Below are 17,415 nucleotides of genomic sequence, written 5' to 3' on the forward strand. Positions count from 1 at the left end.
AAACCAATTTGTTTAGCAAACAGAATCATGAAGATTTTCACAAAAGTTCTCAGCAGAAGACTCTCAGCCCATTTAGATAGTATGATATCCCAAACACAATCGGCTTTTATAAAGGGAAGGCAAATCAATGATAGCTTTTTCTATGCCTCAGAAATTGTGCATAACTGCTTTAAAACCAAAGACAGGGGTCTCATTTTCAAGCTGGACTATGAGAAAGCTTTTGATAACATCAATTGAGAATTTGTCTTCTCAATGCTCCAAGCCAGATGATTTGGGCCAAGATGGTATAGATGGATTAAACAATCTCTCCAAAATAACAAAATGGCAATTAATGTAAATGGAGAGATGATAAGCTAGTTCACAATACACATAGGGCTAAAGCAAGGGGACCCTTTGTCACCCCTTCTTTTCATTTTAGCAATAGACATCTTGCCTAGGCTGTTGGAGAAAGCAATATCAAACAACATCATTAAAGGCAAAGGAGAAGAAGATATGGTGGGAAAGATTACATGTTTATAGTATGTTGATGACACATTAGTCTTCTGCAAGGCAAAATGGGAATATCTGCGAAAGCTCAAACTTTTGCTCTACTGTTTTGAAATGATAACAAGTTTACAAATCAACTATGAGAAGACAAGTGTTGGGATTAGTAAGGAAAAAGAGGCATGGTTTGCACGACTAATGGGATGCAAGTAAACAAGTTTTCCAATAAGGTACCTAAGCCTCCCATTGCATTACAAAAGAGTGCAAGTATTAGAAAGGAACTTTCTGATCGGAAAGATCGACAAAAAATTATCTTCTTGGAAAAGTAAAATGCTGAGCATAGGGGCCGCTTATTCTAACCAATGTCATGCATGGGGCGGTGCCAATATATTGGATGTCATCAAGAATCATACCAACACAAGTCATCAAGAATATAGATATGAAAAAAAGACAATTCCTTTGGAGAAGTCACAACAAATATACAGGCAGCCACAGCTTGGTACGTTGGGATAAGATCTCCAGACCAAGAAACAAGGGAGGCCTGTAAATCTTAGTTTGTTCAATAAGTGTTTGATATGAAAATGGTGGTGGAGATATTTCACAGAAAAGCATAGGTTATGGAGGAAAATCATACACGACTTACATTACAAATCTAAGTCACCTAGCATTTCCTCTACTTCCACAGCCATTCGGGCCTCCATACCGTGGCGAGACATTTTGAAACATCAAAACTGGTTCTTTCAGAGTGTGACATCCAGATTAGGCAATGGAGAACAAGCAGCTTTCTAGCATGATCTATGGCATGTGCAGAGCCCGTTGTGCTCGACCTTTCCCCTGGAGTTCATCCTGACCAACAAACCAAATGTATCGGTTAAAGAAGTGCTTGAGCATCCAATGGATACCTTAGGATGGTCAACAATCGACCTTCAACTCATCAATGAAATTTAACTTAACGGAGAAGAGGATGAAGTGGATTGGAACTGGTCCAAAAACAAGATCTTCGCGACCAATTATGCTTACCTATTCTTCTCTAACAGAGGTACCAACTCTCAGTTTGCCAACATTAATATGAGATTGCCTGTGCCAGAAAACTCAAGATCTTCAACTAGCTAGTCTATCAAAACAAGATCCTAACAGCCGACAATCTAATTAGAAGAAAATGGAAAGCAATTTCCAAGTGCATAATGTGCGGATGTATAGAAGAAAGTGCAGTGTATATTTTCATTGAATGCATTTTCTCTAAAATGGTATGGAGACACTTCACCGATGCATGGACACTTCCAGCAGTCGTTGGTAACATCACAGAGCTATGGTCATGCAGTAGACAATGGACACAATCGGTAGAGCAAAGAACGGCTTGGCACTGCTTAGCGTCCGGGGTGATATGGTGTCTTTGGAATGAACGAAATAGACAAATTTTCAGATGTAAAGCCAAAGCACTACCAGCCACAATAATTCAAGATGTTATCTCCCTCCTACAACTGTACATAGCCCAGAATGAAAGAAAGAGCTATGAAGCTATCTCAGAACTCATAAAGAAGGTAACAAGATGACAAGGGCTATAAGCAATGGATGTGGTGAGGGAGGCATTTGAGGGATCGTCCAACACTCCGGATCTTACGACAATACAAGTACTTGTGAAAACAAAGGCAAGCTTTATGTCCCCTCCTTTGAAGACCTAATCTTATCAACTCGTACATAAACTGAGACTTGAGTCCTTTGCATCTTAGGCTTTATTTTGCCCAAGCCAGCTCGGCTATATGCAAAATTAGTTCCTATATCGCTGTATATTCTACAACTAACTTAATACATACTCAAGGTGGATTTTCCTACCTTTACATCCAAAAAAAAAAAAAATCAAGGGCAAGGCAGGATGCTATTGGCATGTTATAAAGCACCTGATTTATCAATAACTTAATTCTTAATTAGCAGATCCTGCAGTCTTAATATAAGAGCATGCATATTAAAAATTGATACATAATTATAATAATATGCATGGATTTTTAGAAAGATTTTTTTTTTCTCTTGACATATTCCACACTGTTGTTACTCTGAGACATACATGTAATTCAAGGAAAGGTAGTTTGATTGTGGTTGTTGATAAAGGTTGACAGACTTCAGGTTAAAGCGGAAAGTCTAGTTTTCAGACTTGGACTTTACCATCAGCAACGTAAAAATAAAAAGTAATCAATCCAGTTTTTAGATATGGCCTTCTGCTTGCAAATAATGCTCCTCAATTCTTTGGAATCCCCAAGATGGTATTTGGGCGAATGCCCCATGTATGGGGTGGTGAAGTGGTATCCAGAATAGAAAAAAAGAGAGGGTTTGTGAAAAAAAGTTGTATTGCTCGATTATTTTATATAGTTTCTCATACTATTGTTGTATGTTCTACCACCATTACATATTCTATCAAAGTGGTATCAGAGCTCAAAGGTTGAAAATATGTCCAACAGCATGCAATTCCCTATTCCACGACTCACCACCACCAATTATAAGAATTGGAGCATGCCGATGAAGGCATTGCTAGGCTCTCAAGATATTTGGGAGGTTGTTGAAAAAGGATATGAAGAACCCCAAGATGACCGCGCACAAATGGCGGCACAAAGAATGGCGCGCTTGTCGATCAAAGAAAAAAAGACAAGAATGCCCTTTATTTCATCTATCAAGGGCTAGATGAAGCTGGATTCGAGAAGGTTGCTTGTGCCACCAACTCGAAGCAAGCTTGAGAGATCCTCGAGAATGCTCATAAGGGCATTGAGAAAGTGAAGAAGGTGCGCCTCCAAATGTTGAGAGGCGAGTTCGAGACTTTAAAAATGAAGGAATGAGAATCCATCTCGGATTACTTCGCTAAAGTTCTCTCTAATGTAAACCAAATGAAAAGAAATGGTGAGAATGTGGAGGACAAGCGTGTGGTGGAGAAGATCCTAAGATCCTTGGATCAGAAGTTTGACTATGTTGTGGCTGCAATTGAAGAGTCCAAAGATGTGGACACTATGACAGTTGATGAACTCATGGGTTCTCTACAAGTCCATGAGCAGAGGATCTTGATGCGGAAAGAAGAACCCTTGGAGCAAGCCTTGAAGTGCAAGCTCACCATCAATGAGAAGAAGGATGGCCCAACTAGCAAAAGCAGTCAAATAAATCACGGTCATAGTTATACCTGCGGATACGATCATGGACAAGGCCATGGACGAGGTTCCTTTGGACATGGCAGAGGAAGAGGAGGCACAGGAGTCTTACCTAATGAAGAAAGCATACAAGATCCCTCTGGCGGAAAAAAGTAACGAGGTTTCTCAAGAGGAGGACAAAGGTATAACAAAAGTAAAATTAAATGTTATACTTGTAGTAAATATGATTATTACTCCTCAGAATATTACCATAATGAGAATAACCAAGTGCATGAGAAGGTCAACTATGCAAAGAAGGAGGAAGGAGAAGATGGTATCTTGCTACTAGCAGAGAAGGGAGAAGAAACTTCCAATGAAAATGTTTGGTACTTGGATACCGGCGCAAGCAATCATATGTGGGGGTACAAACACATGTTCAAAGAGTTAGATGAGACAGTGGAAGGTAATATTTCTTTCGGTGATACCTCAAAAGTTCAAGTGAAAGGGATAGGTAAAATCCTAATTCAACTCAAAGATGGTTCTCAACAGTTCATTTCTAATGTTTACTATGTGCTTAATATGAAAACAAATATCTTAAGTCTTGGTCAATTATTAGAAAAAAAATTTGATGTTGTTATGGAAGGTAGATATCTTTACTTAAGAAAACATGATCAGCTGATTACAAGAGTACCTATGACCAAGAACCCAATGTTTATATTGAACATCAAGTATGCTATGACAAAGTGCTTGAGTGCATGCATAAAGGATGACACATGACTATGACACTTGAGGTTCAGACATGTAAACTTTGGTTCCTTGAAACTCTTATCTTCGAAGGCGATGGTGAAGGGATTACCTCTCATTGAGGATATCCCTGAAGGAATATGTGAAAGATATATTATTGGAAAACACTCAAGAGCTAGCTTCCCAAAGGAGTCATTTCATCAAGCCCGAAGGCCTTTGCAACTCATCCATACAGATATTTGTGGTCCCATCACACCGGCCTCATTTGGAGGTCGTCATTATTTTCTAACATTTATTGATGATTTTAGCAGAAAAATTTGGGTGTACCTCTTGAAGGAGAAACGTGAGGCCCTGGAGACATTCAAAAGGTTCAAAGCTCTTGTAGAGAATCAAACCGAATGCAAAATCAAAGCTTTGAGATCAGATCGAGGAGGAGAGTTCACCTCGAAGGCATTTGAGGAGTTCTACAAATCTCAAGATATTTAGAGGATTTTGACTGCACCATACTTACCCCAGCAGAACAGCATAGCAGAAAGAAAGAATCACACCATTCTTGACATGGTGAGAAGCATGCTGAAGATGAAAGAAATGCCAAAAGAGTTTTGGACGGAAGCTGTGAATTGTGCGGTATACATTCTCAACCGCTGTCCAACAAAGAATCTTGAAGGAAGGACCCCTCAAGAAGCATGGAATGGATATAGGCCAGATGTATCTCATCTGAGAGTGTTTGGTTGCATTGCCCATGCACACATCCCAGATCAAAGGAGAAGCAAGCTTGATGACAAGAGTTATCCTTGCATCTTTATAGGATATGATCAGAGATCCAAGGCATACAAACTTTATGATCCAAAGGCGAAGAAGATCCTCATAAATCGTGATGTAAAATTCAATGAAGAAGGAATCTAGAATTGGAGCACCAATATGATAGAGGTGCAAGAAGAAAAAGAACAAGTGAAAGCTCAAGTTGAAGATCCCACATCACCTTCATCACCTAGCACGAGATGTCCATCTTCAAATGAAGAATTTAGAAAGACAAGGAGTATTCAAGATCTCTATGAGGTGACAAGTCTCCTTAATCTCATTTGTTTATATGGTAATAAGGATGTAATCTCTTTTGAAGAAGCAGTGAAAAATGAAAACTGGAGGATGGCCATGAATGAAGAGATGAAGGCAATCCAAAAGAATAACACATGGAAGCTTATTACTCTTCCAAAAGGTCATGAACCCATCGGAGTGAAATGGGTATATAAGGTAAAGAAGAATGCAGAAGGAAAGGTGGAGAAATATAAGGCTCGATTAGTAGCTAAAGACTACAAGCAGCAAGCCGAAATTGACTACGAGGAGGTATTTGCTCCTGTAGCACGCATGGAGACAATTCGCCTGGTGATTTTTTTGGCTACACAGAATAATTGGAATATCTACCAGTTAGATATGAAGTCGGCATTTCTAAATGACTTTCTAGAAGAAGAAGTAAATGTTGAACAACCCAAAGGGTATGTGAAGAAGGGATATGAAGAGAAGGTTTTAAAGCTAAGGAAGGTACTTTATGGTTTAAAACAAGCTCTAAGAGCATGGAACTCAAGAATTGATGCCTACTTCAAAGCAAATGGTTTCAAGCAATATCCCTATGAGCATGCTGTGTATGTAAAGGAGAAAAATTCTAACATTTTACTTGTGGGTTTGTATGTGGATGATCTTATTTTTATAGGTAATAATCCACAAATGTTTGAGGAGTTCAAGCATGTCATGATGAAGGAGTTTGAGATGACAGACATGGGGTTAATGACATATTTTCTTGGTTTGGAGGTCAAACAATATCAAAAAGAAATTTTCTTATCCCAAGAAGGTTATGCCAAAGAAATTTTGAAAAAATTCAAGATGAAAGATTGTAATCCTATAAGCACCTCCGTTGATTGTGGAGCAAAACTGTCAAAAAAAAATGAAGGAGAGATTGTGGACCCTACTCTCTATAGAAGCTTGGTAGGATGTCTGAGGTACATGACATGTACTAGGCCGGATATTCTATATGTAGTCGGCCTAGTCAGCAGATTCATGGAGGAGCCCAAATTAATGCACTGGAAGGCAGTGAAAAGAATTCTTCGTTACATCTGAGGTACTATTACTGATGGACTATTTTATTTTTATCATAGTAACTTTGAACTTATCGACTATTCGGATAGTAATTGGGCTGGAGACATGGATGATCGGAAGAGTACTTCCGGATTTATATTTTCTATGGGAGATGCAGCTTTTTCATGGATGTCAAAGAAGCAATCTATTGTTACTCTTTCTACATATGAAGCCGAATATGTTGCTGCATCCGCATGTGTATCACATGCTATATGGCTAAGAAGCTTGCTGAAGGAAGTTTATTTTGAGCAAAAGGAACCTACCAAGATAAGCATTGATAGCAATTCGACTATTGCACTAGGAAAGAATTCGGTGTATCATCAAAGAAGCAAGCATATTGATGTGCGTTTTCATTCAATCCAAAAACATGTGAAGAACAAAGAAATAGAGCTACTGTATGTGAAGACACAAGATCAAGTTGCCGATATATTCACTAAACTATTAGGAGCAGAGCTCTTCACCAAGTTTAAAAGTTCTCTTGGCATGATGAAGAAAGAACAATTAAGTTTAATGGGGGATGTTGGAAAAAGCAAATATTAAATGTATTTGAAGAAATCGAAAGGTCATTTTGTAAACTTAATTAAAGTGACAAAATCAAAGAGTCACATGAAAAATCCAAGAGTCACATGGGAAGTCAAAATGATAAATTTATTAGGGGAGTCAAAAGGTCATTTCTTATACCTATAAATAGGTGGTTGTTATAGAATGTATGGGGTGGTAAAATGGTATCCAGAATAGAAAAAAAGAGAGGGTTTGTGAGAAAAAGTTGTATTGCTCCATTGTTTTATATAGTTTCTCATACTATTATTGTATGTTCCACCACCATTACATATTCTATCAGGATCACCAGTCTCGCTCATGCGCCTAACCGAGTACTACACTCCTGTGGGCTTATCCATCCCTAAGCAATATGGGAGCACCGGTCCCACTTATGCACCATGAGTGCTGCACTCCTTGCGAGGCCTAGGATGGAACACAACATTGATGGATCTCTCCTATCTATATTAATCAAGTAGGAGCTAGTTGATAGGCAATGGCAAACACAGCCACTAGTCCAATGGAGCAAGCACGTGATGCGCCATTCTTTATATACCATTGATGTGAGGAATTGTCCGATGCTGTGGCACTGGAGTTGGTGATAAGGTAGGCCTCCTGGGCACGTGACCTGCAAAAAAGTTCAAATTAGAGGTGGCTCCGGCAAGGACCCCCCGAAGCTCAAGTCAAAATTTCGTTCAATAGAAGGAGGAGCGTGAGAGGTAGAGTTCTTGCATACCTTCTTCGACGGTCCTCTTTTATAGCGGAGAGTTAGAGCTTCAGTTGGTAAGTTAGTGGGCACGATCCCGTACGATCAGGACATGATACATTGGGCACGAGATTGTCATTCGATATTTTTAGGATGTGGTGTTTGTGGTTGCCTTATCAGTTCAGCGACAACTGTTGCCTGGTGGATACTGCATTTTAAATGAAATTGTCAATCTGAGTACTGTAGAGGCGAGGACTGGTCGGTGACAACTAGGGGTCGGTCATCTTATACTATAGTCAGGATGGATTCAATGATACATGAGTGATTGATCGATAAGGAGTCATCGATGATGGTATGCAAGTGTCATCGAGCCACCATCGACAAACAAAGCTCCAGTCGGATAGTTGTGAAGGACTATTTGGCAAAGACAACAATCGATCTTAGATCGATGGAGAAAGCAGTGGCCAACTTTGTGTCGGTGAAGGCTCCAATTGATGAGCCTGCTAAATGCCTTCATTTTGGGCTTTGGACCTTTTCATGAATTTAGCCCGTATAAAATTTCTCCCAACACATGCCCCCTACACTCGAGTCCGACTTCAGTCAGAGAAGAGAGTGCACCTGTTGTCCTAAGGTCGATGATGTGAAAAGGGCATTGAGATTGATGAGACGTGCACGACTTTTTGGCGTAGGCTTGAGACAGCATGACTTAAGCCATCATGACGGAATTAAATGACCATCAACTCACTATCTGCTTTTGAATTATGGCATCGATTTACGTAACTGATGGTAGTGGCTGGTCAATCATAGGCCCTTCTTTCCAACCAACTTAGCCAATCAAAGGCCATCATATTGTAAGCTGAGAATCCTGTAGGTTAGCCCTCCAGAGGTCTTTTTAGGTTTCTCTTCGCTTCTTGTACAACTAAGGGCATTGACTCACTGAAGAATAGAGTTTGACCTTCAGGGATCCTATAGGTTAGCCCCACCTCTTAGTCATCGAGGTCTTCAATAATAGGGCCGATCAAAGGCTGTCGTATGCTCTTCAATGATAGGACCGATCAAAGACTGTCATATGGTCTTCAATGACAAGACCGATCAAAGACCATCGTATGGTCTTCAATGATAGGACCATTCAAAGATGGTCATATGTTCTTCAATGATAGGGCCAATCAAAGACCGTCGTATGGTCTTCATTGACAAGGTCGATCAAAGACCGTCATATGGTCTTCAATAACGGGGCCAATCAAAGGCCATCGTATGGTCTTCAATGATAGGGACAATCAAAGGCAGTCGTATGTTCTTCAATGATGGGGCCAATCAAAGATCATCGTATGGTCTTCAATGATAGGGCCGATCAAAGGCCGTCGTATGATCTTCAATGATAGGGCCGATCAAAGGCTGCCGTATATCTCCCATAGTTTGATGAAAAGATAAGAAATCGATGTCCTTTGAGAAAATAGAATTTTATTGAGAAGGATTGTGTGATACATCATCAATAATAGATTCAAAGGTTCTCCAAATTTCACAGTCAGGAGATTACTATTCCATCAAGTTGTCTTAGTCAATAAGTTTCTGGCTTGACGACCTCCTCCACTTGGTATAGGCCCTCTCAATTTGGGACCAGTTTGTCTCACTCCCTTAGTTATGATACCTCCACCCTGCATAGCACCAGGTCATCAATCCTGAAGACCTTGTTTTGGACCTTGGCATTATAGTATCGAAAGACCTTTTATTGATAAGCCACCATTTGGACGTGCACTCTTTCTCTGGCTTCTTCAAGTAGATCTAGGTTGGTGAACAGCTTCTCTGAGTTGGATTGCTCGTCAAAATTTTTGATCCTTGCCGATGAGACCCCAATTTCTATCGGTATCACCCCTTCCATCCCAAAGATCAAATTGAAGGGAGTCTCCCCTGTTGGAAATTGTGTTCTAAAATCAATCCTATGACGATTGAGTTTCTCTTTGTATATGAATTATTGATTAATAAATAAAAATTATTTTGATATTTTTTATCACAAAGTTACATCTTTCTTGTAGAACTCTTGTGTTGTGATGAAGTCCTTAGAACTATGTTAGTGAACGATAAAGATAGGATTTATCTTATAGTTCTTAAATATGTTCGCGATCAAATGATGCATCATTACAAGACGATGACATTTATCGAGTGGAGTTCATTGTGTATCATATAGGTTGGTTGTCCTCTAAACCAAAGAGTATGGTGACACTGGTATGGCATACAGGGAGATATAGGAGTACTTCGTCACTGAATAAGTGACTCACTTGCTAAGCATTCTGCTGTCAAGAGCTACTCGCGAAGTATATGGGTATAAGTATCTCTCAAACCTAAGATCATCATAGTGACTTGCAAGCAACTCACTATGCTTTGGTGTCGGACTATCTGAATTTCTAATACAGTAATGGAAGGCTATTAGGTACAGTCAAGTACTTACGAAGTCTGTGTATGGATCAAGATGGGATTGACTCTTTCGGATTATAGGAGCTAATGTATCACTGTATTTTAATTTAGTAAAGCTTTGATCAGGATAATCTATGAGATAGATTTGAAAGATTGAAACACAATATGGATGAAGCAATCTTGGTTAACAGTTAACCTAAGACCATCCTAGAGCATTCAAGATCAAAGGGATGAATTATGTGATAATCATGTGCATAGGTTCTAGAATATTCCTTTATGATAATTTGATCTATCCGGATATCGGAAACCATTACTAGATGGTAGCTTCGGTTAGTACAGGAATCAGTTCCTGTGCTACTGGCTTAGTGTTTGAACCTATGGAGTCACACACACAAGTTAGATATAGTAGGAAGGTATTAGTCTATGTTTATGTGTCCAATTTGAAAGTACTTGACTTAATTGAATATATAAACTAATTTGATTGAGAATTAAATTATGGATCAAATGAGAATATTGAAGAGTTGACTATATCTAGCTAGCACTATATATGAGGTTTAGGTTCAATCTCGGAGATGAACAGTTTTTAATCTATGATCTAAAAAGTCTATAATAGATTAAATTTAAATGTTAATTAATTTTAGATTAGATCTAAATTAATTAAATTTAATTAGGTTCAAAATCTAAGTTAGACTGGATGCAAAAGTCCTAAAGAGTTTGGGATTGACAGCCTTTCAAAATTATTTCGAACCAGCTTCGAATCGGATTTGAATCGGATCCTTTTTGGATGAGATATTAGGAATCCTACTTGCACTAAGATTTCCTCCTCCCTTAGGCTGACCAACATCTGGAATGGTGCTGGTTGTGGGCGTCCCATGTGGGTGTGGGAATAGGTGCATTGTGGGTGCCATAAGTGATGGCAATTCTATCTCATGTAGGAGTCTTTCTTTCATGAGTATTGGACAGATTCAAAGTATATTTGAGCTAGGAGTCCTATACTTATTGGGTCATAAAAATTATCTATAAATAAAGAGGATCTCTACCTATGGATGTATGATAACAATATAGCAAACAAATCAGATTTAGAGAAGAGAGAAAGAAAGAGAGAGGCATGAGAAGAGGGTGCCCCCTTTCTTCCTTGGTGTGCTCCTCACCTTGCCGGCCCATCTCCTCCTTGCTGTGGGCCCTCCCTTGGACATCCCCCTTACTAGTATGAGGTATCACACCAGCACCTCTCCTCTCTCATTTGGTTGGATTGCAAAGGTAATTTGATCGAAGTTCATCTCGCTTTCCGCATTGTCTAACGTGCATGCGAAGTAGAGGGCTTGTGCTTCCAGACCTTCGCAAAGATTAATTCTAAATTTTTAAAAATTTGATCTCCTATTTCACTAGTATCTAGGTAAGGATTTGATTCTTATTCATATCGATTTGTAAAAAATTTTTAGATGCAATCCTGGTTATTCGAAGAGAAATAGTTTCTCTTTCCTTCAATTGATATCAGAGCAGGTTTTGAATATGGATGCATAACTAAATTTTTTTAGATTATTTACATATTGTATGTAATTAAAATTTTATGTTAGATATTAAATCTAATTTAAATCTATTTAAATAAAATTTTTAATCTAATTTTGATTGGATTAGATGAGCCTAATCAATGGTTAATTAAGGTTGCTATAAGATTATTATAACAGAATTTTTGTTATTACTGAATTTTGATGGAATAACAACGTGAATTAAAATTTATTTTAATTTATTTTAATAAAATTTTAATATTATTATTTTTATTAAGAAATGAGACTTATTTTAGATTTGAATTGGATCCATTTTGATGGATATTTAGATCTGAAATTTAATGAAATTCAGCACTATCAAAATAGATTTAATCAAAAATTTAATCCTTATGCATTCATGTTTGCATCTAATTAATTTTTTATTTGATATCAGATCTAAAATTAATATTTTATAATTAGTATAAGATATATTTTCAGATCAGATATGATATATATGATGCATCAAATCTAATTAAATTAGATGAAGAACATGATTGATAAGATCAAGGGCATGTTCATGACATAAATTATTTTATCAAAATTACATATTGATGTGATTATATATGAAATTAGATTTCAGATCTTAGTAGTTTAGTACTTGAATTGATGAGATCATCAGACTGTCCGATCATAGAAGATCGAACAGATTGATCTCTCTTTTACCATTCGACGAGTTCTTTTATGATGTGTAGGGGTGTCATAGTGATCCAATTTCATGAAGAAGAAAAGCGAAAAGATTCTAATGAATTATTTTGATCATAAATATGTTTATATTAGATCTAAAATAATTTATAATTTATTACAAAAAGATAAATTCAGACATAAAATTATTTTAGAATCTGAATAGCATGTTACATAAGATGTAATCGGTATTGATCTAATAGTTGTCATGATACATGAGATGTATGTATGAAGTTTAGATCATACCTATGCATGTTTAATTATTAAACATATTATGAAAATTTATTTTCATGAGTTAAAATATATGGTATGCTTCACCTAAAATCCTGGTAGAATAGTTCTACAGACTAAAACACATGTTTCACACACTTCATTTTGAATTAAGTTTGAATGAACTAGATTTGAGAATTAAAGATCATTAAGACATCACATAAATCAATAGGCAAAGAGTTAGCGTGAATCAGATCCTTCTAATGAGTTAGACCTATGTTGCTCCTAGATTGATTTTGATGATTACAAAGTAGATTGAAGGGATACAAATATTTTAAATTGAAAAAGTCTTTATGCTCTTCAGGGGCAAAATCATAATTTTACTAAAATCCTGATTTGATAGTATCATTTGGTAGAACAAATGATTTGTAATCTATTGGTGAAAATTTCATTATTTTTGGACTTATATTTTTGAAGTTATGAAGGTTTGAAGTGCATGAGTCGACTCATGAGTCAACTCATGGCACAATGAGCTGATTGGCACGCAAAAATTTCCCTTGACACGCTGAATTTTTGGCTTGGCACGACCTGTGAGTCGACTCATGAGTCGACCCACAAGGCATGAGTCGACTCATGAGTCGACCTCTGCTGATTTGAGCCAAAAAATTCTAGAAATCAAATATCTGGTCTTTACAACAGAGGTCGACTCATGAGTCGACCCCTGAAGCATGAGTCGACTCATGAGTCGACCCCTGCGACGGAAAATGTCCGCAACGGCTAGTTTTTTGCCCATTTTAATTGCCTTTTATGCTTCCTAAAAATGCTCTAACGGCTCTTTTTCTGCCTAATATGTTTTCTCTTGTTTCTTAATGCTATAAAAAGTTTCAAAAGGTGAAAATACGATAGAGAAAAGAAGATCCAAAATATACAAGAGGAGATCAACGAAATACACAAAAAAAAAAGAGAGGGGATCCACAATCCACACGAGAGATCCACAATATACACGAGAGATTGTGAAAGAAAAATTCAAGAGCATTCAAAGAGAGGATTTTTCAAGCCTATTTTTCAAACTTGATCAAAAGCTCTTTCAAAGCCTTCAAGAAGTCTTCAATCAAGTTTATCTTCTCCTCAAGTATTTATCCACCTTGAGAAAATCCAAAAGGAGATTCTTCATTTGAGTAAAGTATTTTTATTGTTATATTCGCTCATTTAAGGAGCTATTCTTGTATTTATAAATACTCTAAATTATCTTACTCTTTGTGAGTAATTGTTCTTGTTTTTGGAGGGTTTCCAAAACAAGGGAAGGTTGATCCGAACCTGAAATCGGAGTGTTTTGGATTGGCTTGTACCCGAGAAACAAGTGGACTAGCTTGGGATAGCTAGTGTCAGAGTTTCCGATATTTGTATTCAGGTTGAATACAAGTATAGTGGATTAGAATTCCCAAGTAGGAGCTTGGGGAGTGGATGTAGGTGCAAGGTTGGCACCGAACCACTATAAATCCTTGTGTTTGTGGTGTGCTTTATTATTTCGCTTTATTTCTTTATTATATTCTTGCATTCTTGCTTTAGATAATTTAATCTTGATTTAAAGACCTTCTTCTCATTCATCAAGTTTTAACAAATACTGTTCATAAGTAATCAGTTGAGCTTAAAATTTTTAGAAATCCAATTCACCCCCCCCTCTTGGGTTGCATAGCTGGGCAACAAGTGGTATCAGAGCCCGGTGCTCTAGCCCTTCTTTGATCTAACAATCAAAGAGCCAAAGATCTATGGCAACCCATGTCGGTACTTCTCTAGCCGAGGGGCAATCTACCAACCGACCTTCACTTTTCAATGGGTCTAATTATACCTATTGGAAAGCTCGGATGAAGATATTCATACAAGCACTCGACTATGATATGTGGAGTATCATAGTGAACGGTCCTCACACACTCACCAAGATTATAGATGGTGAGGAGTCAACCAAACCCGAGAAAGAATGGGATGAGGTTGATAAGAAATTGGCACAATTAAATGCTAAAGCTATGAATGTTCTTTATTGTGCACTAGATGCAAATGAATTTAATCGCATTTCTACTTGTGCATCTGCTAAAGAAATATGGGATAGGTTAGAAGTAACCCATGAGGGAACAAATCAAGTAAAAGAGTCTAAAATAAACATGCTTGTACATAAATATGAATTATTTAAAATAGAGCATGATGAGTCCATAACTGCTATGTTTACTCATTTTACTGATATAATTAATGGTTTGAAGAGTCTTGACAAATCTTATACTAACAGTGAGCTAGTAAGGAAGATTCTCAGGTCATTGCCAAGAACTTGGGAAGCCAAGGTGACTGCCATCCAAGAAGCAAAGGACTTGAACACTCTATCTCTAGAAGAGCTTCTTGGATCCTTGATGACTCATGAACTTAACATGAAGCAACATCAAGAGGATGAAGTCAAAAAGAAAAGAACCATTGCCCTCAAATCCACTACTTCGCCTGATGATGAAACGGATGACACTGAAGATGAAGAACAGGATGAAGAGATGGCACTCATCACCCGAAGATTCAAGAAGTTTCTAAGAAAAAGGAAACAAGGGATGAGAAAGAAGTCATTCACAAAAGGGGAACAAAGCAAAGAGAAAGAGAAAGATCAACCCCTTATATGCTACGAATGCAAGAAGCCGGGACATTTCAGATCCGAATGTCCACAACTGAAGAAAGGTCCCAAAAAGTTCAAAAAGAAAGCAATGATGGCGACTTGGAGTGCGAGTGATGACTCAAGCTCCGATGAGGAAATCTCAACAGAACAAGCCAACCTGTGCCTTATGGCACACGAAAATGAGGTAACTTCTGAATCCCCTAGTGAATTTACTTTTGAAGAACTGCATGAAGCATTCAATGATTTAATAGATGAATTAAAGAAACTAGGGATGAAAAACAAAGAACTGAAATTGGAAAATCAGTCCTTAGTGAAACAAGCTGAAAATCTTTCAATTGAAAATTCCACCTTAATTCAAGAAAATCAAAGCTTAAAGAATGAAATTAACAAGCTGAAACCTATAGTAGATAAGTTCACCTTAAGTTCAAACAAATTAAATATGATTCTTAATAATCAAAAAGCTGTATATGATAAGGCTGGACTTGGATATAACCCCTTGAAGAAACAAAAATTTTTGAAGAATATTTATGTAAATTATTCAAGTAACAAGTCTACAAATAATACTTGTTTCAAATGTGGTAGAATAGGACATAAATCATACACATGCCTTGTTAACAAATATGCAAACACAACTATAAAGAAAATATGGGTTCCAAAAGGAACCATTTTGACTAACCTAAAAGGACCCAAGAAAGCTTGGGTACCTAAGACAGAAACCTGATCTTTGCTTGCAGGTGTGTCTAGCATCCCAAGGAGGAAACAGGAAATGGTATCTTGACAGTGGATGCTCGAGACACATGACTGGTGATGAATCACAATTCATCACGCTTGATGCTAAGGATGGAGGGATGGTCAACTTTGGAGATAATGGAAAAGGAAAGATCATCGGGATAGGTAACATTGGTATCACTCCCTCCAAATACATTGAAAATGTTTTGTTAGTTAAAGGTTTAAAGCATAACTTACTTAGCATTAGTCAATTTTGTGATAAAGGGTATAAAGTAGTTTTTGAATCATCTGTTTGCATTGTGACTAGTCCTATTAACGATGGCATTAAATTTATAGGACATAGGCATGGCAATGTTTATATGGTAGATTTGAATGATTTAGCCAAATTAGACATGCAATGCCTAGTTTCCTTGAATGCTAAAGTTAATGAGACTAGTTGGCTGTGGCATCGTAGACTTGCACATATTAGCATGCATTCTCTTTCAAAATTAATTAAGAAAGAATTAGTTCTTGGTTTGCCAAAACTGAATTTTGAAAAGGATAGAATTTGTGATGCATGCCAACTAGGTAAACAAACTAGAGTTTCATTTAAATCCAAAAATACTGTTTCAACTTCTAGACCCTTAGAGCTCTTACATATGGACTTATTTGGACCAACTAGAACCACTAGTCTAGGAGGAAAACGATATGGCTTTGTAATTATAGATGATTACTCTCGTTTTACTTGGGTTTTCTTTTTGGCACACAAAAATGAAACTTTTCATATTTTCACTAAATTTCACCGAAAAGTCACTAATGAAAAAGGATTTTCAATTCAAAATATTAGAAGTGATCATGGAACTGAATTTGAAAATCAAGACTTTGAAAATTTTTGTGATGAAAATGGAATTGGCCACAACTTCTCTGCTCCTAGGACACCCCAACAGAATGGGGTAGTTGAAAGAAAAAACAGAACCCTAGAAGAAATGGCCCGTACCATGCTTTGTGAAAGCAACCTTCCAAGATACTTTTGGGCGGAAGCAATTAACACAGCATGTTACATTTTAAATCGTGCTTTAATTAGACAATTTTTAAAGAAAACCCCCTATGAACTTTGGAAAGGAAGAAAACCAAATATTGCATATTTTCATGTTTTTGGTTGCCGATGTTTTGTATTAAATAATGGTAAAGAAAAACTTGGTAAATTTGATGCAAAATCAGATGAAGCAATCTTTCTAGGTTACTCCTCCACTAGTAAAACATTTAGAGTTTTCAACAAAAGAACTTTAGTAGTTGAGGAGTCCATACATGTTGTTTTTGATGAATCTAACGATCTTCCTTCAAGGAAGAATGAGGGTGTTGATGATGCAGATCCACTAATAGAAGGTATGAAGGAGATCACTCTGAAAGATTCAGCAACTCCAGAAGACAAAGACAAACAAGATGAGAGAGGTGAAGAAATTCAAGAACAACCTCAAGGTACAAATGACCTACCCAAGGAAT

Source organism: Elaeis guineensis, chromosome 3, assembly GCF_000442705.2.
Source record: "Elaeis guineensis isolate ETL-2024a chromosome 3, EG11, whole genome shotgun sequence".
Taxonomy (NCBI): Eukaryota; Viridiplantae; Streptophyta; class Magnoliopsida; order Arecales; family Arecaceae; genus Elaeis; species Elaeis guineensis.